The sequence below is a fragment of the Anas acuta genome, chromosome 1, assembly GCF_963932015.1.
Source record: "Anas acuta chromosome 1, bAnaAcu1.1, whole genome shotgun sequence".
NCBI lineage: Eukaryota > Metazoa > Chordata > Aves > Anseriformes > Anatidae > Anas > Anas acuta.
This window is the reverse complement of record NC_088979.1, coordinates 128,317,571-128,341,246: the sequence shown is the minus strand read 5'-3', so window position 1 is coordinate 128,341,246 and position 23,676 is coordinate 128,317,571. Positions and strand designations below refer to the sequence as shown.

Sequence of the window (23,676 nt, the reverse complement as noted above, 5' to 3'; positions counted from 1 at the left end):
GGAACAACAGTGGAACGAGGAGCTGGGGAGATACCTGGAAGAGCCTCAGAACCAGGAGCATTTCTGATCTCTGGAGCTCAGGGAGATGAGTAACATGAGCAGGTGACTGAGGGCTGTTGCAAGACAGTAGTGGCACAAATAGGGAATGTGAAAAACTACCTGGAAGTCTGACAGAGCAAGATGAGGACAAGCAAGGACTGCCAGCACTGAAAAGCAGTAACTAGAGTTGATTTTAAAAGTACTAAGTTGATTTAAAAAGTACTAAGGCAAGAAAACCTTTAACACAGTATGGACAAGCCATGAATTGTCTGAAGGAGATGGAGAAACAGGGAAAGTGGCTCAGGACAAACTGGAACCCCCTTCCCAGCACCCTGACAATTCTCTTCTCCAGCATCACGAGAGGGAAGCAACCTGGAGTTATAGTCCTTTAGGCAGAGAGGGGCAGAAGCCTGTGCACCTGGGCACAAGATTCTCAACAAATTACAGAGTTAATGATGGACAGGGTAACATTCCTGGTGTTCCTCCCCTCTATCCCTAGACACTATTCAGGTTGCAAAGCAAAGAATTGAAATAGAACCGTGGGATTCAAGTTCCCTCTGCAATCTTAATTCAGTTGTCTTGTGCATATGCATCATGGTAGTCTATAAATACATCACGCCAGTCTTTTTGCCATAAAATGTCATCCACAGGATAAACTCAGCTTGCTTAATGAACAGTCATTTCATATTTTGTTTACTTTCAGCATTTGGTGTAAAAGCCTGCCCTTATTTACTCTATGTTATTCAGACCCTTCTCTGAAGAGGCAAGTTTTTCTGTACTCTCCTAACAGAAGCACTATGCTATATTAAATGCAGCAGTCTACCAACATGCATCCCCTACAAGACAGCCAAATTAAGGTTTCACAAGTTACCTTAACTCTTGCTTATCTCTCCAAACTCCCCCCCCCCCACCCTGTTTCTCAGTGGCTTGGCTTTCTGTCTTACTACTGTAATCAGCATTCCCTTTTGTGGTTGATACTTGGACATCACTCGCAGTGCACAAAAGTCATAGCTTATCTAGTTACTAGAAATTTTGTTTTAAGTTAAAGTCACACTAAGACACAAAACAAAAAGGACAAATAAAACCAAAAATTATAAATTTGGTCTACATCATCCCAATCTACACATGAATAACATATTAGAACAATTATCATGACTATTCAATGGCATAATACTCTTTGGAGCACACACCTATAATGAAATGTGAAAACAGCACAGTGTTTGACAGTTTAATGGTATAAACAGATGAGACTCACAAAGAACGGGAGGCAAACAGATGGAGAAGAGACCTAAGACAAAAACCCATACGCTCAGAAACCTCCCATAGCAGGGTATCGGCAGAACCTTGTGTCCTCACTCCCAGCCCAGCACCATGCCCCTGAGACTACAAAGGTCTCCCTCTGAATCACAGGAAGGTCCCTGTGATCTTTGAGGCTTTCAGGGAAAATCAGGAATACAAATCAAAATCTCTTTTATTATATTTATGGTACTAAAATTCACTTTCTATTTTAATGTACTGGTATTAAACTTATCATTTTATCATTAAGATTATTGTTTTCCCTACACATTTGCAACAGCATCCATCATGATAGTATTGGAGAGCTTTCAACATCTTCATTTCAGTTAAATGAGTTGCATAAATTCCCCTATTTCTACAGGAGAGAGGCACAGAGGATAAGAGGTTCTTAGCAGGGCTTCTGTAAAGCTAAAGACGCACAGATCTGTAGAGTTAAAGACGTGTAGACTTTGCCTGAATCTGATTCATTATCTTCAGTAATACCAAGCAGCAAGTATTAATGTAAAATCTTTTAAAAAAATCTTTACCAGCAAAGAGGAGTATGTAACTTTGGCTGTTTCTATGGATTTTAATTGATTTTTAATCTGCTGATGGTAGACTGTAAATAAATGCTCAAAGCACACACAAGTGCAAGTCAATAGGAAGTTTTATTAGTTTGCTTTCAGAGAATTATAGCAATGATCGAAGGGCTCTGAAGCACGCAGAGGCCTACAAGCTGAATGGTTTCTCTTCTCCTTACAGGCTGTTTGAACACCGCCTCCATAAGGGCCCAATTCAGCCAGAATTTACATTTGACTTCCGCACCACGGAAGCCTAGGATGGCTGCAAAGAAAGTGCTAACAATTTTTTTTTTTTTGTAGAATAGGGCCCTAATTCATTGGAAAGGCAGCCAGTAAAAGCTCTTGTGTACAGCACACCTCATCTATAAATCATTTCACAGAGTTCCAGAACAGGTTTGAAACAAATCATCTTTTTTCCCCCCTCTCCTGTAGCAAAAGGGAAGGGAAGGGTTGTGCATGTAAAATTTACTTTTATTCCGCACTTCTTTTCATCCCTTTAAATAGTCTACTGTTTATATTTTTATACGGAATACTTTGCAAGTGTTCCCAGCATCATATTCACACATGCTTTTCTTCATATTGATTGTCTTGCTGACCTTTAGCTTGCACTATCTGTGTGCAATTGAAAACGAGGGACTCTGAAACAGCCTTCTCAGTTGGCACCCAAACCTTCACCCTTTCCACACACCCCTAATTTCATTCTGCCACTTGAAAACAGGTCAACAAATGAATCAAGTTTAAAAAAGCCAATCCAAAAAAATGCTTTCTTTTTAGTGCGTCCAGGTTACCAAAATAGGAGAAGAAAAGGACTGAGCACCCTTCTTCATAATCAGGCTGGGCAACACCTCTGCTCCCCAGCAATGCTCTCAGTGACAAACAGCTCATAGCACTATATCTATGCAACATCAACACGCCCCTGATGCTTTGGAGAAGTCCTGAGAATAATTCTCTCTTGATTCATTCCTAGTTCTACAGCTTGGCAGTAGATATTTATGTGACTCAGCCAGAAGTGGAAAGTAAAACAACAGTGTGCAGCAGACATGCAGCAGAATAAAGCTTCAGTTCCACTGACCACCGCAGCTCTAGGGACATTTAGTATGTTGCTTCAGCATCTTGCCCACAATTTAGGTTGACAACCAAAAAAATGTTTGCATATTTAAAAAAAAAAAAGAAAAGAGCAACAACAACAAAAAAAAAAAGAACAAAACCAACCAACCAAAAAGCGTGCGCACACAAAAACAGCAGTCCATTTTCTTAGCCAACCTGAAAGTTTATAAGCAGGGTGGAACCATCATCTTCTGCTCATCTGCCCACATAAGAAAAAAAAAAAAAAAAAAAGGGAAGCTCTTCACTTAAGTTCTTAAGTTTAAAACTCGCAATAGAGAGAGTAACAGCACAGGAGAACAAAAGGAAATGGCAAAAAACAGTCACAAGGGTTAGATGCATATTGAACAGATGACCTTTCTTTGATAGGACTGGCATTATATACACAGTCATGACTCACTTTGCTATCCATCCTTAAATACAAACACAGCTCTACTTGATCCATACACCCTTTGCATTGTTAAATTTGTGGATGAACCGTGTAGTAGTGCAGAAATCACCCAGTTTTCCTGGCATCAGGCAAACCATCAGTGATACTGTAACCAGCTCGTTATGCATCCTTCATGGTGGTAGAACTTGATACATTTTACCACACATTGCAAAGGCACAGGATTCTTCAAGGCAAAAAGGAAATCATGAAATTGTGGAAAAACACTAAAAGGAAAAACAGAAGCTATTGAGACTAGGTTACCCTTTTTACCTTCTTTATCAAGATAAATATGTTCCCCAACGACATAGAAAGACAGCATCTTGGTTTCATGTCTATACTGAGGAGAAAATATTTAACCTATATAATATTTATGAAGATACAACTAGCTGGAATTCCATTAAGGTATCACGAGGGTCTTAGCTTACTTCTAATGTCAACTACAAGGAGAAATGCCAGTAATGTCAAATAGAGCTCATCCTCTTACGCTTAGGTAATTTACCCTGTTCTGCCTCCTTAGAACATCTTTTTATTTGGTCAATGTAAATATATATCTTGCATATGAAATTGAGCACACAGATTGCTCACAAAAGTATTTACTCTGACAATTATCTACATGACACGATCAGGCAGGCAGTGTTATTTCTGACTTGCAAGTAGCTAAAGTATTCAAAAGAACACTATCGTCTAAAATGCCAGCTAAAATATTTTCCAGGGTACTGCTGATCGTGCCCAAATCCTCAATGTTTTCAGGGCTGAGAGATGTTGCAAGGATCACCAGGCAACTGCCCAAACCCCCCCCCAGATGGTGAGTTGCTTGACCATACATTAGGAATCCAAACTCTTAGGGCCAAATAACTTTCTGGTGATGTTCTGCATTATCTGACTGTCTCAGGTTAACTCCCTGGGTAGATTCATATAGATAAAGATGTGTTTCAGAAAGACAATTATTCTTCTGTTCTGTTTTGACTACAAAATAAATGGTTAAATCTAGTAGTTACTGGCTCATAAAACCATTTGTTGAAATAAATGAATTCAAATATACTAATAGGATACAGAGGTTCACCATTAATTGTTTAATCCATAGCTGCATAATACTGCAGTGAATTATTTTACCCCTTTTACCCCTGCTAGGAACTGACACAAGTACAATAATTAAAATAAATTTCAACACAACCATTTGGAAAATTGCCAACATTTTCAAGAACTTATAATTTTCTTTCCCCCCACCTCTCTTCCCCAAGATAAAATACAGTTTTGACATCTTGGTAAAAAACAGTTGCAAACTGTTACTTACAATTTAGGAAAAAATCACTGTTTTAATCATGACCTTTCATCTGTCCTTGATTTGGAGGGAAAAGGTGGGGGAAATTGGCCACTTACAGAAATAATCCTACTGGGCTTTCGTCTCACTGATTGACAGCCTCATGTGGCTAAACACATTCACAATTATAAATAAAAACTACCCCGCTCAAAATGGCAGAATTTATCCTCCATCAAGCAAGATGTGCTTGGAGCAAGTATAGCTTTTAAGTGGAGATTGTGAAAATGACCTTTGAAATACGTGATAAATATCAACTCCTCTGTATTGTCCATCTGCAGCCACATTTGACAAAAGGATACTTGTGATTAGTTTTTACATGATGTCCAGAACAGCTGAATGCTGGGCATGTCATTATTACAAGAATGAAAAACAAAACAAAACAAAACAAATAAACAAAAAACATAAATAATAGCTAATTCTAATAGTAGAGTAATAATATGTACCAATAGGATCTCTTCAATTTAAGACTATATATGAATATGGGCTATTTGAAGAAAAGTACAGCTACACTATTAGTTGCAGAGTCTTTACACGTTTTCAAAACGTGACAGATCACTTAGTGTTTGTTGTTTAAAATGGTGCAAAACCAGCATCCTATTGTCATTTGTCTAAGCTCACTAGGAACCTCTTCAGGGAGCTAAATCAGCTGAAAATACCTTACTGTTTCCCAAAGTCAGGTTTCTGCCAGCTTAACTTGCTGACCAGACTGCTGGTGGGGAAGAAGAGCCCAATGCCAGGCAAAGGAAAACCATGAGTGTGTATGGCCAGAGCAGAAGGGCAAGGAAGCAGGGCTGCCCTTCTCTTCAGCAGCAAATGTGGGCAAACACATCACCAAAAAGCACCCCAGAAGTGGACATCTCCGTATCCTCTGCCTCTGCTAACATAACCTTCTACAGTCTTTTATTTCTCCAGAGGCAAAATACGTATATTGAACCACATTTACCTTTCTAGAGTGCTCCGAGATCAACAAAACAACTAGTTAGAGAGTCAATGAAACCTGTCCTGGACCTGGCTGACAGCTCCCTGCTGTAGGTATTTCTGGCGATGCCCTGAATATCATGCCACTCCGCCTAGGTGAATGCATCAAAGAGCACAGCCTCTGAGCTGCAAAGATGACCCATGAATCAAGGAAAAGAGGAGACCAAAAACTATTTCAGACTCTTTATACCTTTTCCTGACCACTTATTTCCAAAAACTGAAACTCAAAACCAGAACAATTTGACTAAAAATGCTGTGTAATGATCACATAAGCCCTAGCCATGTTGGAGGGGGAAAGGACCCACTCTTTCCCCTTCGGTGGACTCCTCAAACCACTTCTGCTTCTTTACTAGAACCGCACCCAAGCCACAGGAGAGGCAGGAACTTCTCATATGTGTGTATCATATGCACTGTCACAGGCACCTTCTACATCAAACGGGCTTCATAAATCAATTGCTGCCTTGCTAATAACATCCCTATAAATACTTGCAGTTTAGACAGCTAGTAGAAGGTATGAGTTTTACTGCCTTGAAATATGCTCACAAGTTTCACAAGCCTGCTGAAAAAAGGTAGGGGTTTCCCCTCTCCCTCCGGCACACCATTTCCTGAAAGCAGGAGAGAAACTGAGCTGAGTAACTTGGACCAGAACTGGCAGCAGCAGGTCGGGCTGGGCAGAAACGGCACTTGTCTGTCTAGGTAGCATCCGTGCCAGCGTGCACGCTAAAATTAGAAAGCGGGCGACAGCACCTTGGCTCTTGTCACTTGCTGGAGACAAATCTTTAGCTCTCTCAGCAGCCAAGGGGTGGCATTTTGATTTCCGCCTGCCAGTCCCAAATATCTCGGCGCTACCTTGGTATCAGCTGAGCTCTCTGGCAGCGGGAGCTCCCTCCCCACCTTGCAGCACCTGCCGGCTCTGCCCCTCTGCCGCAGTAGCAGGAGGCAGCCTCACTCCCAAGCAGCAGAAACAGAAAAAAGCAAAGCAAGGGTCAGTGCTGCCAGAAGTGGGGGAAACTCTCAGAAGGCAAGACAACAAGGCTCAGCCGCCACAGATTAAAACTCCAGCTTGGCAAGGTCAACAAGTAAATTCAGCGTGGAAGCAGACGCTTTAATAATTCACGTAGTTATATCAATATCACTTTTTAATCAAAAGATCTCAACCTCTTTCACATATATTACGAACACTAAGCATCACAGTATTCCTGTGACAGAGCAATGAATTATTGTGTCCACTTTTATTAAAAGTATTTAAGGTGATCTATTACCCATGTAAGTTATAGATATATGCTACTGTCACAATCTTAAACACATTGATCCTCACAAATCTCCTGTGAAGTAGGGAAATGCTATTTTGTCCATTTTGGGTAATTGGAAACTCTGGCGCAGACAGATTACGGCCAGATGTAAGTGATCTAAAAATCCACCTAATTCCTGGGCCTCCACACTTACTACTGGCCAGGCATTTCTAAAGGCCAGAGATATTCAGTAGGAAAACACTCAGTTAGGGATTAGGCAGAATTTAGGTCTGAATTTGGGCTGAAAACTGCACTTAACGCATTCAGGTACCTTTCCTGCTGTAACTCCTTGTAGCCGGAACATGCTCTCAGCTGGAAGCCAGGCCTGCAGCCCACTATTACAGGTGACAGCCCCACGCGGACTCATCCATGCAGTCAGGGCTTTTTGTAAGCTCTCAGAGCCACCACCTTTCTTTCATCCATAAGTGAAAGAGAAAAAATACAAACATCCGTAACAGGAATTAAAAGAAATTAAAAATACTTTAATTGAAGCAAGATGCCCATCTTCTCAGAAGCTGGTTCTTCAAGGGAACTTAAAAGTTGTTTTCCTTCCTTAGCTGCTTGTCTTCCTCAATGTGAACCATTTTGTGATCATTTGGGAGGTTTGCACTGTAGAATAATGCTGAGAGGAAGAAAATACGTTTTTCATTTAATTTTTGAATGTGAAAAATCCCAGAGGTAAAAATAACACCTCTTCTTTTTCTGAGCTACATATGGGTTGAAGCACTCAGTTTGGCTATGTCTGCTTGTACATTATGAAGTTCCCACATTGTTATGGTTATTATTGACAAACCTCTTCAAAGACTTGTGTTTCTGTCAACTGTGAAATACAGCATGTTTATACAAAACAGAAAATAAGAAGATGCTCCTCACTCTACTGTTTTAAGCTGGGCCAATAAATCAAGCTCACAGTTTATGAAACTACCATTAGATGGTTATATTACCATAAAAACACTAGAAAATAAAACAGTGCTCACAGAAAATTATGCAAACCCTGTGTTTATATATATAAACACTCAGGTCCCATTTACCCTTGTATTTGACATAAATGAAAATAAAACAGCATTTTAAGCTCCTGGAAATGACAATATCATGTTATCTAGATAAGTAACACAAAGCTATTATTGAAATTCTGATAGCATTTTCTTTACTGGTAAAGGAAAATTACCTGTAATGCATAGTTTAAATAATTACTTTTAAACAAAAGCTTCTTTTCTACATTGCTTATTTATCTTCTGAGACCAGCTCAGCAGGACTATGTATTTTATTAAAATTGCCTTCGGACTGCTAATGGCGGGGTGTGTGTTAGCACTGGAGAAGTGATGGCCGTTTGACTCCTTTTCGTAATATTGGGAGTCAGTCCAGACACTTAAGAGCCAGAACTCTGCTGTGTGTTTGACTTTGTTAGCAACACTTTGCTTGCTAATGGTATTGGTGACAGCATTTCAGTGTGATGGGTCAGACTTGAACTGGGAGGCTTATAATCGTGCTTACAATAATAGCAACAACAAAACCAACAATCCTGAAATCCCTTTTACTGACATTTATATCAAGCCTCCTGACTGGAAATTATTTCGTAAGCTCTTGCTGAATATTTTTCCTTTGTCTTTTGCTCAACCTCAAATAAACAGGCCTATACCAGCACCTGATGTTCCCCGTGCCATATCAGGTAACAGTACCACAACTGTGAGCCTATCTGTGGTGAGTTTGTGTGGCCAGTAATCAACACAAACCACCCAGATCACTTTCTGGTAGATCTCGTTTCCCTCAGAGGAAGCCACAGACAAAGCTCAGTTGGCTCCATGAAGTTGAACTCCTGGAAATTGGCATTCTCTGTCCAGAGGGGATGCAGCAACCAAACACCTGCACCAGCTGCTGCAGCAGAAATCCCTGGGCGTGGGTCCTTCCTGCTCTGCAGGAATAGGAGGGCTAAGCATCATTTGTCCATTCCTCTCTGCAGCCATGAAACCTTTTACATGGAAAGCATGAACGCCTACATGCTCACATGCTTACATTAAGCAAGTTAACTTGCATGATTAAATCATTCAGGTTTCTATGTGCTCACTTACTCACTTGGTCCAATTAATCTGCTTAACATCTTTTACTTCAAAGTGATTAAAATTCTAGAAATGAAAAACTTTTTTCACATGAGCAAACACCTCAAATGCTACTCACAATTCAGAACCAAGTTTAGCAAACAAGGTAGTCTCTTTCTTTCACTGAACAGGTAACTTGCTGAAAGCAAAAAAAAAAAAAAAAAAAAAAAAAGAATAAAAAAAGAGGGAGACAAAAGCTTCCTGGGATTTTGCAAATGATCGCAATATTGGCCAAAATGGAAAGAAGGATTTGTCCACTGCATTGATCCTGTATTTTGGTGAAACTCAACAGCTCAAGAGAGCTGACATTTTTTGGAATTTTAACCAACTTTTAAATGATGCTTAGGGAAAACCGTGAAAAATTGTCACTAGCTGATTTTCACAGGTTCTGAGGTGCCCACACACCACGTCATCTTCAAAAGGAGGCTTACTCACCACCTCTGAAAAACAGTCCAGATGTATGCTGCTTCCAGGTAAGCTGGACTGACATCTCTAAGTAGAAAACATTACTAAACACATACAGAAAGTAGGAAAGCCAGATAAAGCTTTTGATTTTTTTTTCTCCTAAATAAAAATATTTTCCCCTTTCAGGAAAAAAAAATAATAAAAAAAGAAGTTAACACCCACACAAAAGACTCAAAGCCAAAGGAAGGCAAACCTTTTCAGAAATCCTGCCCCATCTGCTGAAAGGGCAAGCAGATACTGGCTGCTCTGTTGGCCCAGCTATACCAGAGCTGGTCAAATCCTGCAGGTGAGGGCTGGAAGCAGTGACAGGGCTTCCCACAGGGAGGCATGAATGAAATACTTGAGCTTTTAAGTACTGATTCACTTATTCCCATTATCTGGTTTTCAGAAAGAAAATCATACTCCTATCACAAAGCGTACCAATGTCCAGGACACAGATGTTAAAACATACACACAGACACCCACGTTTGTTTATAGAAGAAAGGCAGAGGAATAACTTATCTTCAATATCTTACCTTCATATAAAACTTAGGAATGCTTTTTCATCCTTGGATTTTTTTTTATTTTATTTTTTTTTTCTATAAAGCAAGCAAAATTGCTATCAGGAAAATTGCCACGCTCTCACCTAACCTAGACAGTATAAAGAATCCAGCTAAGAACACCTAAAATCAGCTCACCGGTAAGAAGAAATCAGAAACAATTGTATAAACCACTGTATTACAATTTCAAATCCCAAGCAGGCTGTTCCAAGGCATCTCCATGTCTATTACATTCCTCTAAGACTCTAGTGCCACCATTTCATTCCCCACCTCATCTCACCTGCCCTAGCAGCACTGCTTTTAGATAGATGCCACCTATGATAAGCCACCTAGCCTGCTGCTTCTTAGAGCCACATGGTTTTCACTTCTCAAAGTATTTTAGTATTTAGATGAGGTCACCACCTGCCCTGCCTAATGGGATCCCCAAACCCATCAAGATTACTTTAAAAATCTGGTCTTGGTTGCATGAAAACTATTTTTTAAGAAGAAAAAACAGTAACTTCAGCTTCACAGAATGGAACGTGAAAGAACATTTCATGCATGTTTTCTGGTGCATTCAGCTTCTTTAGTTATAATTTTGCAATTTTCTGTTTGGTCCTATATTCACAGATGTATTGGTGGAGGTTGTATGTGATTTTAACTTGCATCATCTAGGAACAGTCATGACTGTTGGGTGGAAAATTAAGGGACAAGAAAGAACATTCTCCTACAGACAGTGTGACAGTGCTATAAAATCATTCTAATTCCTCCCTAGGCAACACAAGGTTCTTGCAGTTGAAATCTACAAAGATGTAACAGTAATCACCCTCACATAAGAACACACCAACAAAATATCACAATACAATTTGGACTTGCTTCTTTGACATAAATATGATACTCTCTAGACCTGGTGGGTCACACAGAGGTACCCTCTCACAAACAACTTTCACAAACAAGCCTCAGCCATGGACTTTTACAGAAACTAGCACAAAAAGAAAAAACAAAGCTGTCCATGGCAATAAAAGATTCAGATCTCAAAGTTGAGGATGAAACAGAAAACAAATGGCAAGCAGGAACGGGAGCTTCCTCCCTCTCATACCCATACTCAGAAATACATGCAAATATTGAGAGTTTGCAGGTTGCCAATTTAGCAGTCAGTTTCATTTTGAGACGTTTTTGGAGAGGAAGTAATACAGTAAGAGCAATTCCTCCCAACCCACTTCCCACTGTCACCACACAGACTCAGATTCTCAGGTTGACCAAAACCATAGCTGCAAAAGAAAATGGGACCACAGCGAGAATTTGTCTGAGCACACTTTTGTTATTTACCAAACTAGAAGCAAACTCTGGGGCAAGCATATAACCTCAGAGTAATTCCTTTTCACTGTTTCCTGAAGCTACACACTCCAACCTAAATGACTGCCCAAATTGCATACTACAGATTTAACATGCCTTACCACATCTGCATGGAGAAACTCTCTGCAACTTTTGTACTCACACTTTCTCAAAATCATAGACGGGGAAAATTCATAAAATTTATACTTTATTTAGGAAAAGGTTGAATAAATTGTTTTTAATGACTTTAAGACAATGTATCCAGAAAATACATCACCTCCTCTGCTCCCTTTCAATCTCCGGCTGCTTTTTATTCTCATCAGTAAGACAAGTTCAGGCACATGGTTCAAATTTTTTACAGATTAATTTTTCTTAGTCATATTTTTAATGTGACAAAGAAGGGATGTTGAGTTAAACTGCAGGGATAAACACAGGTATGTATGTCTATACGTACATTTGTACATATATGAACATGATGTATGACAGTTGTCTTCTCCAGCCTTTCCATGTCACTCATTACCACTTCAACTGCACGTTCTTTGTAGTGAGATCTGTGTCTGTATTTACTTGCACTTAATCGGTCCAAAACTGATTACAGTTTATATTAACATAATGTTTATATGCTAAGGAGCTACAATAAGAAGTCATTCAATACTCCTGTTGCGTGGATGAGCACATCTATGAAAATCAAAAGGGGCACATGTAAAGGCAATTTATACATATTTGAGTTGAATGTATCCTGATCAAAGGTAGTGGAAACAGAGGCTGAAGAACTATCTGAAGTCTGCCATATTTTAAGTACCAGTTCCTTACAGACATCTAAACTGTTACGAAAAAAAGCACAGAAATCGATCTTTAATACTAAACATATGACCCAGCATTCATAGGGAGACGGGCTGATGCATTGCACTGGTATGCTCCGAGATGATGTAACTTTACAGCAAAAACCAGATGCCATTACACGGTTTTGAAAATTTCAAAAAACCACTTGCAAATTGAAAAAACAAACATCCAAACCCTGAAAATAAGTTCTCCTCAACCAAGCAACACATCCCTAATCATCTTCATGTACAGCTTGTTAGAGGCATGTTAATGACATACACAGTGAAAACCAAATTATCAGACCAAAAGTTTTGTAACTAAAAATCTATCTTTACAATGCTGTAGCTTAGCTTATATTGATGGGTTTTCTTACAAGTGTTAGAGACCAAACTATTTCAGGTTAGACAATGATTTATTGATTTATTAATATATATAATGCATACATATAATATAAAATATATTTATATATTTAATCATGTATTTACCAAAGTTCTTCTGACCTTTGACTTTAGGCCGAGCTTGCTTGATGCACCTGTAAGCTCCCAGTCACAGGAGTTAGGTATTTCTCATGGTGTGTGTTGCTAGAAACCCCCTCTAAAGAGCAGCACAGTGCCACAGTGCAAAGTGCTATGCACATGAGTAACGGAGGCGTTTGCTGCCCACAGAACTGGTTATCTGTATGTCAGACAAAGCATGACAGGTGGCCCCAGTAGGGAATTCCAAATGGGACGATACTCGGTTTGGTGTTATTTACAACTTCTGGATGTCTGAATATTAAAATTAAAATGTAGTCTCACAAATGCACGGCGGTGGGGAGAGGGGAGTGCAAATCAAGAATTCTGCTAGCATGTGTTATGAAGAGAAGGCAGAGAAGCACAATTACATCAGTCATTCACTCCCTGTTTATTTAAGCTCCATCTTTTAAGACAGCCATAGGGCCAAAACCTCAAACTTCACTCAGGCAGATCTTATCTATCAATAGGTTTGCCTCAGTAAGAACCCAGGAAAGACCGCAGGACAATTTATATAATTGACTGGAGCAGTAGCTACACCTGTTATTAAGATTACTTGACAGAAGCGATTAAACAACTACCTGCAGTTGTTCATACTCCGCCAATATTTTGCCATTTCGGCTGATTTATCTATGATGCATGACTGCCTCAGGCTGAACGTTTTGGAAATGATACAACTTTTTCCAAGAACAAGGTTAAGGAATATGATGCTTAAAATTCTTTGAGCTCTTCCTCTGAAAAAGCTCCAGCACTTCAAGTTTCAGAGGGTTTTAAATCTGGCAGCCTGGCTGTGGCTTTTGTCCCTGAGAAAAGGCTTTTGTCCTCAGATCTGCCTTAAGTAAGCCCGGAGAGAACTGTGGTTCACAGAGACCTTTCCTAACCGTGAGTGCTTGGCTTTCCGAAGTTGTTGTGGTGCTTTCAATACAACTTTCTATATGAAAGTGGTTATACTGTATTTCACCTCCACCCTATCTAAAAACCTTGGAGAACGGGAAATGAGACTAAAGTAATCAAATGAGTTTTCAAATAAGCAAATTCAGTAAAGTTGCAGATATCACACAAGGAACTCACTAAAACATTTCTTAAAAGACTTCAAACAATAGCCCAGTTTTCCACACCACACAGTTGCCAACCTTGAACTAGACAACTCCGTCCAAGTAGCTCAAGAGCCCTGCCACCTATTACAGTATCTCATTACTTATTTCCCAGCCTTTCTCCCATTCCTCCTCAGTCCACCCTCACATTGAGAGGAAGCAGTTCTGCCCCCAACACAGGTGAAGAACCGGTGAAACGAAGCGTTTGCCTGCTCTGTAACCACACAGAGAACCTGACAAGGAACTGGAAACTCAGCTCAAGTCTTGCAGGTCCTGGGCCAGCCTCATCTCCCGGAGCTCAGCCAACCTGCTGCCAACTCACATCAGCACTTCCAGAAATGCTTCGCCCAGCAAGGAAGAAAATACACCTCTTACCTGCCAAGTCTCCCAGTTTAAATTCTCAGCTCCTCTTCTTTCTATTTTCTTCTGCTTGCAACACTGAAGGCAGGGAGAAAAGAAAAGGAAAAAAATAAATCAAAGGAAGAGCCACAATTACCTCATTCAAAACCTTGTTCCTATACACTAGAGCGTTTTATGCTGAGCAAAAATCTCAAGGAAGTAAATGGGATTTCTCCATTCAATTTTCACAGAACCCAGGTTAGGCCCTTAGCAAAGCTCTCCCCAGATCACAAGGTGTCGTATGTGAGAGCAAGACCTGCAGCACGTGGAGGAGAGGGGCATCTCTTTAAATGAGAACAAAATTGAAGAAGGCAATGAGTATTAAAGATGGGGAGTAGAGCGCCAGTACAGTGAGGAGCTTATTCAGAGAACTGTAGGAATACGTGCCATTTTAATTAATCAGAAGTCACTACTGAGATGGACACAAGCTCACACAGGAACCTTCAGGGTCTACAGAGTGGGAAAAAGGAGAGGGGCAAGCAGAAAACTGAAGCACAGTCAACTAAAATCAATACAAAGAGTGACAGCAACTTCAGTGGACTTTGGATCATACCCAAAGCAGCAGCAGAAAAAAAAAATGTAGCAGGAACAGGGAGAATAAATTAGAGATCTGATTAATAAAACCAAAAAATATTGTTAGTAGAGCATCTGAAGAATAGCTGGGGTTCAATTCGGCTCTTTGGGCTTGTAAGCCTCCATCAACATCAATGGAATAGTTTCAGATTTACATCAGTATAACTAAGCACAAAATCAAATCAAGGAGTACAGAGCAACCAGGGAAAAAACAAGTATTATTGAGCGTTCCAACACTGGGAGGCACTCAGATACTATAATGCTGAAGGCCATGTTAGTAGATTGATTAAATGATTGATCCATCAGTAGGAGATTTATCCAATATGGGGAAGAAACAGAGCGTTCTAAGTCAAGACTACTAATCAGCTATTATTTCTATTTTCCGCACACTATAAACATACAAAGGAGACACTTAGTAGAACTTGCAGTAGTAATAATTCCCAATCCCACTCTTGATATTAGTTCTAACTGATTTCTTCAATGTTTTAAAGATATTTAGTACAGAGATTTTGAAAAGAAGTTTCTATAATGAAATCCCAGGAGTTTCCTGTTCTTGTTTGTATCATCTTTCCTTCTCTGAGTCTTGCACTTGCAGACTGATACCAAGCGGTGCAGGAATTAAGCTCAGAGACATTTATACTAAAAGTCATGTGATATTTTTCTTGGACAAATAACCGAGACTTTCTTTATACTTCTGTGCTAGGCTCATCACAAGTTTTGTACATGACAGTGTGAAAGTAGCAGATTCTTTTCAACAGTTTCATACTCTCATAAACAAAGACTAATTTCTTTCAGACACCCACTTTCACTAACACATTGTCTTTCCTTATGTATAGAGCATATTGCCTCTGTTCTAAAAACATAAACCTTAATGAAAATTAAAGCTCTGACTTGAGCTCATCTTTCTTATGTTTTATTTACTTTTTATTTTCTTGTAAAGCCACTGCAATTACTATATTGTACCCAAGTCTTAACCACCAGGATTTCAGTTGACTTGAACATTATCTGTTTTTACAGCAAATAAAAAAAAATAGATTCCATCCAGTTTCCCTTCCATTTCCACGTTTACTTCACATCTTTAATGATCCCTGCAACAAAGCAAGTCACATTTTGCAACATATCTGTCACTCACATATGCATGTATTTTTTCACTTTTTAGTAGATGGCCTCCAGGCAAATAGAAGACAAGGCTACTACTAGTAACCTGAGGAAATCTATTTAATCTCAAACTGTAGAGATTTATGTTTATAAAAGTGAAAGAAGAGGTTCTATTCCTGCTCCCACAGGTAAACTTTGATAATTGCAAGTTCAGTCCCTATATTCAAACTAGGAATCAGACCATCTAAAGAAAAAAAAAAAAAAAAAAAAAAAGAAAAAAAAGAGGCAGGTTTAATTTTTTTTTTGCTTTTATATAAGTCTATAAAAGATAAAATAATTCCACAAAGTCCTTTTAAGTGCAGTACTGATTTTCTTTCAGAGAAAATGATGTCTTTAGCTAGATTCGTTTCTAACAGGAGCTATCCAGACTTTTCAAAGACTTTAAGCAGAGCATGGGGGACATTTCCTACAATCTGTTATGCTGTGGAGCACCAAGCTGAAAGGATTTGTTTCAAATACTTGCATTTATAACAAGGTTGTGTTGAACATAGCATGGCACACAAAACCCTAGTTCAGCATTCTCTTAGCTTGTGTATCACTAATGAGTGAAAAGACCTGGGTCCTATTGCAAGGTCTTCTGATCACAAGTGTAATTATTATTATATGTCAATCTATTCTTTAATAGAGCTTATAAAGGAAACAACACTTTCACAGTATTTCCCTATGTGTTTTAATTCCCAGAGCTTGGTTGCAGAGGGAATCAGAACGATATGATCCAAAACACTGTGTTCACTTTGAGATCTAGGATTTGCAAATCCCTGTGGAAGAGGGCAGGAACTCTGAAAGGTTCTACCTAGATATTTACCTGAGCATATTTGTACTACTTTACGCAGAGATTAGGCTCTTAATCATGTTCTAACAAGTTTACTGCAGATTACAAACTAGTCAATAGGCCACCAGTGGATCTACCTATCACCGTTAATTAGGCTCAGTTTCTTAGGCGTAACAGCATCTGTACTGAAGAATTATCATCCGCTGTATTGAGGAAATGGAGCAGAAAGCTTGTCTCTAAGTCACCATTTCCCTTTCTTCTATCTCTCAAAAATAAACAAATTAAAGATGTGAAAGGTTTACAGTAAGACCCATGCAAAACTTTCACCACAAAAATGTAAAAATCCCTCATGCTTCATTACAACCCTGAAAAACAAGAGTCTATCAGTGAACAACTTTTTGCAAAATGAGTAAGAGTGTTAAAAGAAAAACAGAAACTGAAGAAAAGCTCTGAGATGGAGAAAGAAGTACGATTTTAAGAAGTGTTTTCATATGCTGTGGCCAAAAGCCAGGGAAAATTAATATTTTCAGAAACCGAAAACCATTTTGATGGACAAGAAAACTTGCAAACCTCTTTAAAAAAGTAATTTACATATTCTCTCTGACATCCCAAAACTTATTTTAAAAGTGGTCTATCTTTATCTTTGGGTGCAAACAACTTGTCTTGACTGTTGAAAAAAAAGTTGTAAATCATGAGGATTTCACAGAGTTCAGGAAACCTTTCAGGATTAGGCTAGAATTTATTACACATTAGAAAAGAAACAATATGAAGTGCAAACCACCTATACCAACCACCCACAGAGACAACATCAAGCTTCATGGCTGTATTTCCATGGTCAGCAACACTGCTCTAAGAGCAGTCCCATCACTTCAGCAGTTCCCCTCCCAAACAGTTCTGGGACTCTCATTTGTGGGTTTCGCATGTCCTGGGTTGTGAGCTCTCAAAGGTTAGAGTTATCTTCATGCAACTTGCCCATGAAGTGCCTCCTGCACTGGGTCTCCAATTCCCACCTGCAGTTTTTGGGGACTGTTATGACATCTGAGATGCTACAGTATAACACATTAACATCCCTCCAGCTTTTATCTTTTTCTTCAGCACTGACAATATGCATACAATGAAAGAAAGTAGAAAGCTTGACACTTGAGCCTACAAAGGACTGGAAGAGCATCCCAAGAGGTATAAAGTGCTCTGCCCACCTCAGTGAGGTGTTAACATGGATAGCTCAAGAATAACAATAACAGGAGTGGAGTATAAATTATTTCACAGCTTATGTACAAAAGGAGGTGAGCAATTTGTACAGAGCACTAGGACTTTTCATTCTGGTGTTGTAGGCATGTGGCATTTGGAAGATAACCAGTTTATTCTCCTCCCAGCTAACAAGGAGCAAGCCTCATACAGTCTAACACAGCACAAGAATCGCTCGAGTAAGAGATGGATGAATTCAAGTGACTCAGAGTTCAGAAATAACACCTCACTTAACTTGCATGAGTAGAGATAATTTTTTAGGCAACCTCAGAAGGGTATTTACACCCTTTTCTCCCCTCCTCTGCTCTCACTGCAATACTTGAACAGAACATTTCTTAAATCAGATATGGCAGGACCACTAATAATCCATTTGCACTCTGAGTGAGCTTGGCTAATGAATTCAAATGAGAGCAGAAGCAAGCCACAGACTGCCAGATTTTTAATATCCTCATATTTTCTAGTGATGGTGTAATTGTAATTAATGTTTACTTTGTTGTGTGTTTTATTGTTGAGTCTTTAAAGTCCTCTGGGATCCCTTTAGGATATACAGCACTATATAAATGTAAGTTGTTATTATCAAATAACAATCACCGGCCATTTAAATTATACAATAGCTACCTGATTATACTTAACCAAGTTAAAGCTCTAATAAAGAATGATTATATATAATCTAAATTAAAGATATTTTTCCCCAGTTCAAAGAACCCAACGTTCTTTGCATTGAGTATGCAAGCACCCTGCAACACCTGGAGCTTGAACCTACAATAATGAAATCAATAAGACGTTTGTTGTTGCTTTCAATGGAAAGGTGCTAAGACACTTGACAAAGAGCTAAGTATCATGACAATTCTACCCTTCTGAAGCAGCAAGATTTTTTCACAAAAAAATCATTTGGAAGAGTACTCATCTTTACGTTTAGAGTCGATCCTGAAGCATCTCTAACAGGCATTTCAGCACTATCACATCTTATGTATAAACTACATGGGTAGATTAGGTCTACATTACGCAGAGATTGGAGCTCATACTAAACCACTTAACTTGGTGTTGGTGACACCAGTTGGGCACACCACGGGCCCTGAACAAGGCAACTGACCCTTCTTTTCTGTGGTCAGAAGTAGTCCTGATCTTGTCTTCTTCTACGATATATCCACAGAGACACAGCCTCCAAAACATTTACCTCAACTCTTGAGCATGAGAGAATTTGTCCAACCGTAAGAAATATTTTAGGGTACAGAAGACTCTGGAAGCACTGCTGTCAGGAATACTTCAGAACCCTAAAACCACACAACTAGGAAAAGGGTACAGTGAAATTTTAAACGGGACACTCGTAGATTATTTACTTGGCATTGGACTGTTAGAAATCACATCTCCAAGCTCTGAATCCACAGGGGAAAAATCTAGTTCAGCTGAAAGTCTAACATACAAAAAAACAACTCCAGGACTTGGACTTAAGGTTAAGGAAAACCTTGCTTTTGCTCTCTCCTAATAAATAATGTGAGACTGCGGGGGTGAGTTAGGGGTGGAAACGTCTTTTCTGGCTGACCTTTGTCAAGTCATTTCCCTCGCTTCAGGTTTCTCATCTGTAGAACAGGGGTAATGGCATTAGCCTCGTTACTGATGAATAGCATTGTAGATGGGTCTACATTATATTACAATGATAATAGATCATTTGGTGGACCTTTTAGTATCAATAAAAAAAATTCATTCCAGAATCAATGACCTGTTAGCAAGTGAGGACTAACCCAACTTAAATTCAACTGCACAGGTTAAGAACACCGCCAAGCCTATGATCCCTCTGGCAAAGATGGACAGGCTGCCCTAGGGAATGGTAAAGGTCTAACGGGCTGAAATGCTTTTAGTGAAAAGCATCTCTACACTGACTACAAAGAAAGGCTCAGATGGCAGTCTTCAAGATCTAGTGGCCTCAGAAAGGTGTCTAATGTTATCTAGGATGAACCCAGAGCCACAACCTTGATTTTGATCAGTTCTGAATTCTTCTGAATCTTTCTTCAAAAAAATCTAGGATTTCTTCTGAACCTCTCTCCTTTTCTTCTGAACCTCTCTCCTTTTCTTGACTCCTCACAAATATATATATTTAAATTGGGAAATTACAGTGGTTTGAATTTTAAGTGAAAATTATACTAAAACAATAACTTCATCAATTTTCCCCCACCAGAAGTATCAGGGGAAAATATTTTATTTCAAAACTGATATGTCAAGACAGAAATGCTCAATTTTACTTGAGCATAGCTCATTTTCATTTTGAATGAAAATAAGTGAAATGCAGAAAGACTGCATATCTGTGAGAATTGGACTTTAATGGGGTTAAGATCACACTAGCTGAATATCCCTCTCTCTAGCAATACAAATAACAACAACGATGATGCGCCATAGACCTCTCCCTCTCACATATATTTAATGACTTCAGTGGAGCTCAGCCAACTCCCACCAGCTGAGAATCTGGGACAGAAGCCCCAGCTGAAATCAGGACTCCCTTGCAGGAACCTCTCTATACATGCAAAGCAGGAGTCAGTCCTTACAATAGAGTTTGTAGTTTAAAAGGACAACATAACAAATAGGTCAGAAGTGAAGACTATCATTAAAGTGAGAGTGAGCCATGAAGCGACAAAGAAATATGGCAATGCAACGCAGGGATTTCTTGAGTTCTGTACCCTTAATGAAAGCCTAATCTTCTTAAGACCATATCTTGCAATCAGGATGGAAGAAAAAAAAAACACAAAACAACAAAAAACAATAGTTTTTGTACTGTAGCAACGGTATAATATCAAAACCCCACATATATTCACTAACTTTGATTTGAAATGTTACCTGATGACTTCTCCTGCTTCCTGGAGCATACTGTTGGTGCAGCTCTTGAACTGCAGAAGGTGGATGACTGTACCCGTGTGTACACAGAGCTTTCCCCTGGAGCACAAGCCCTCCATCAGCACCGAGACTCCCTGAGCTGCCAGAGAGCACTGCCTTTTGTTTGACACATATCTCTTTGCAATGTGTCAGGGGAAGAGCACTGTGTGCTATCCATCAGTCAAGCCACAATACACTCTGACACACTAGTTAGTAGGAAGGAGTTAGACGGCGAAGTCAGGGGTGATATCTTGAAGTGGGAAAAGGATCTGGGAGGTGTGGGGAGGAAAGGAGAGGAGGGCGGGGGTGGTACCAGATCCATATTGTTGTTTCACTGGAAGGACACAGCGTGTCATAACGAATTACTGTTAATTTGCACCAGCAGTACAGTTAGATTGAGACCGGCAAGCAACGATGACAAACAGCACTTGCAAGATCACATAATGAGGGGGCAAGGCTGCTTCACTGGAGCCGCTTCACTCAATTAGTGGACAAGGCTTTTAATGCTGCTATGCACAACCAAAGCAATTTTGATTACTTAGAGCTAAGTCTCCATTTAGAATGAGTCAGAAGCTGAAACAGTTTTTTTTTTCTTTTAATATAATTTATCTACAAAGTATTTGAATGGTAATAAGCTATCTGAAAGCTAGACACGTTAGCCTCTGTGCCTAAGCAATGTTGAAATACACTTTTAAAAGTTAGTTCAAATAGTACCTATTATATAAAAATGATAGCAAGCAAGCAATACTATACCAAAAGTGGGGACCAAATTTTGCTCTTCTTTTGCTCTTCTTTCCTATGATTTAACTTTGAATTTTTGGAAGGTGATTTTGGTAGAACTGCAAGAATTTCATGACAGTATACTGTCACATAGGTGCTAAGACTTAGAGCAGCGTGCTTTGTTCATGTCCTTTTATTCTAGGTTTTCAATTAGTTATTTGTTTGATTCTGTTAGCCATAGACCAAGACTGCATCATAGAATCACAGAATCATAGAATATTGCGAGTTGGAATGGAACCACAAGGATCATCGAGTTCAACTCCTGGTACCACACAGGTCTACCCAAAAATTCAGACCATGTGACTAAGTGCACAGTCCAAACGCTTCTTAAACTCCAACAGGCTTGGTGCAGTGCCTACATCCATGAGGAGCCTGTTCTAGTGCGCAACAACCCTCTTGGTGAAGATCCCAACCCTCTTGGTGAAGAACCTCTCCTTGATGTCCAGCCTGAACCTCCCCTGTTGCAGCCTGACACCATTCCTGTGGGTCCTATCACTGGTGATTAAGAAGAATAGATTGGCACCTGCTCCTCCACTCCACCTCCTTGCTAATGCATAAAATTTTATTCCTTCTTTTTTTTTTTAATGTGGACTTTCGACAGAAGTTCAGGAAGTGTACTTTGATCCTGAGAAACTCATAAATACCCACCAAAGTCTGTTGTGTTTATTAAATGATATTCGGTTGTTTCTGCTAGCTTAGGTTCAAGCATTAGCTTCACTACTAAAAGTAGAGTTGCACAAGTCGCTGTTGCTTAGGGACACCTTTGCTGGGCAAGAGAAGGTAATACCAGCAGGTTGAAAGCAGATGCCATCTACAAGGCCTTGCTGTTAAACTTTCCTTGCCCTTGCATCTTAGAGATGGATGTATTCACCACAACAGGGAGGAGCTGAATTTACATGTAATGTGATTTGGAGCAAGGACTGTGCATGCACCATACCCTAAGCATCTGCCCTAACCAGTGGTATATTAGGTTCTTCTTATCAGTCTTTCCAGTTGAAGCTCCACATTAGCACTTGAGTATTCCCTGGCACAGGGAATGGACCCCACTTACCAATTTTCACAGGGATCAGCTTGCTCAAACCTACAGAATTATTATTTTTCTCCCTCGGTGAATGTGTATGCATGAGTGTATGTATGCATAGATTAAGAATGGAATGTGAGAAGAGGATGCATTATATTCAAGACCTTTCCTTGATTTGGGAAGAAAAAAGATAAGAATATCCGACTTCCTACATTCCTGTTAGCAGTCCTTACCACTGGGCTGTGTAGTCCCTGAGTCTTCTTGGAAATCCCAAGAAATCAAAATGCTTTGTTTCATGGGTACTGAAATGAATCATTTTGATGTTCAGAAATTTTCATCTTTATTTTGGCTGAAATTACTTGTCAGATTTGACCCAAATTTTTGAAGAATTTCAGATGCTTTAATTTGTTCCTGAGGGGGGAAACACACAAAAAACTACCCAAATAAACCACTTTTCAGTACTTCATTGGGATTTCTTAGAGGTGGGTGGAGATTTGGGAGGTGGGGGGAGGCACCTAAGAGAAAGAGATTCCTTGTCAAAGAATCAAGAAAGAGATTGTTTATCATCCATGCTTCTCCCTGCAGCTGACTTCACACAAAGCTGGATTTTTCCATTGGCTTCTGATGCAGCAGGTACTGCCCAGTTATTGTGGCAGGGTACCCAAACCAACAGCCCAAAGATCTGATGCACTAAGGACACAGAGTGAATGTAGGCATTGCCTAAAGCACAGAACAGGAACATTTTAAACTGCTTCATTTCTCAGCTCTAGTATGTATAATTTATTTAAGATTTGACTCTGCAGGGTAGCTGCATGCAATCAGCATATTGTTTTTGTGAAGGTTCCCCCCTATGGCCCCTTAGACAGATTTTAACTGTCAGTATATTGGCCTTTTGAATTTTTGTTTTCATAATACCATAAGCTATTTGAACATACATTATTATATACTAATCACTGCTTGTCCAATTTTTTTTGAGTCTTACAGGCGACAGCAGAGAACAA

General features: G+C 39.5%; 1 protein-coding gene across 8 annotated transcripts in view; it reads right to left on the bottom strand.

Annotated features, from left to right (window-relative positions):
- Nucleotides 1-23,676, bottom strand: part of SOX5 (SRY-box transcription factor 5) — a 644,424-nt gene that overhangs the window by 436,624 nt on the left and 184,124 nt on the right. For 7 of the 8 annotated variants that reach the window (XM_068655012.1, XM_068655050.1, XM_068655039.1 and 4 more), the window contains one exon: nt 14,238-14,300. The exons of the other annotated variant lie outside the window; for it this stretch is intronic. The gene's annotated coding sequence lies outside the window, so the exon portion shown is untranslated. The remainder of the gene's footprint in view (nt 1-14,237; nt 14,301-23,676) is intronic. 8 annotated transcript variants of the gene reach the window in all.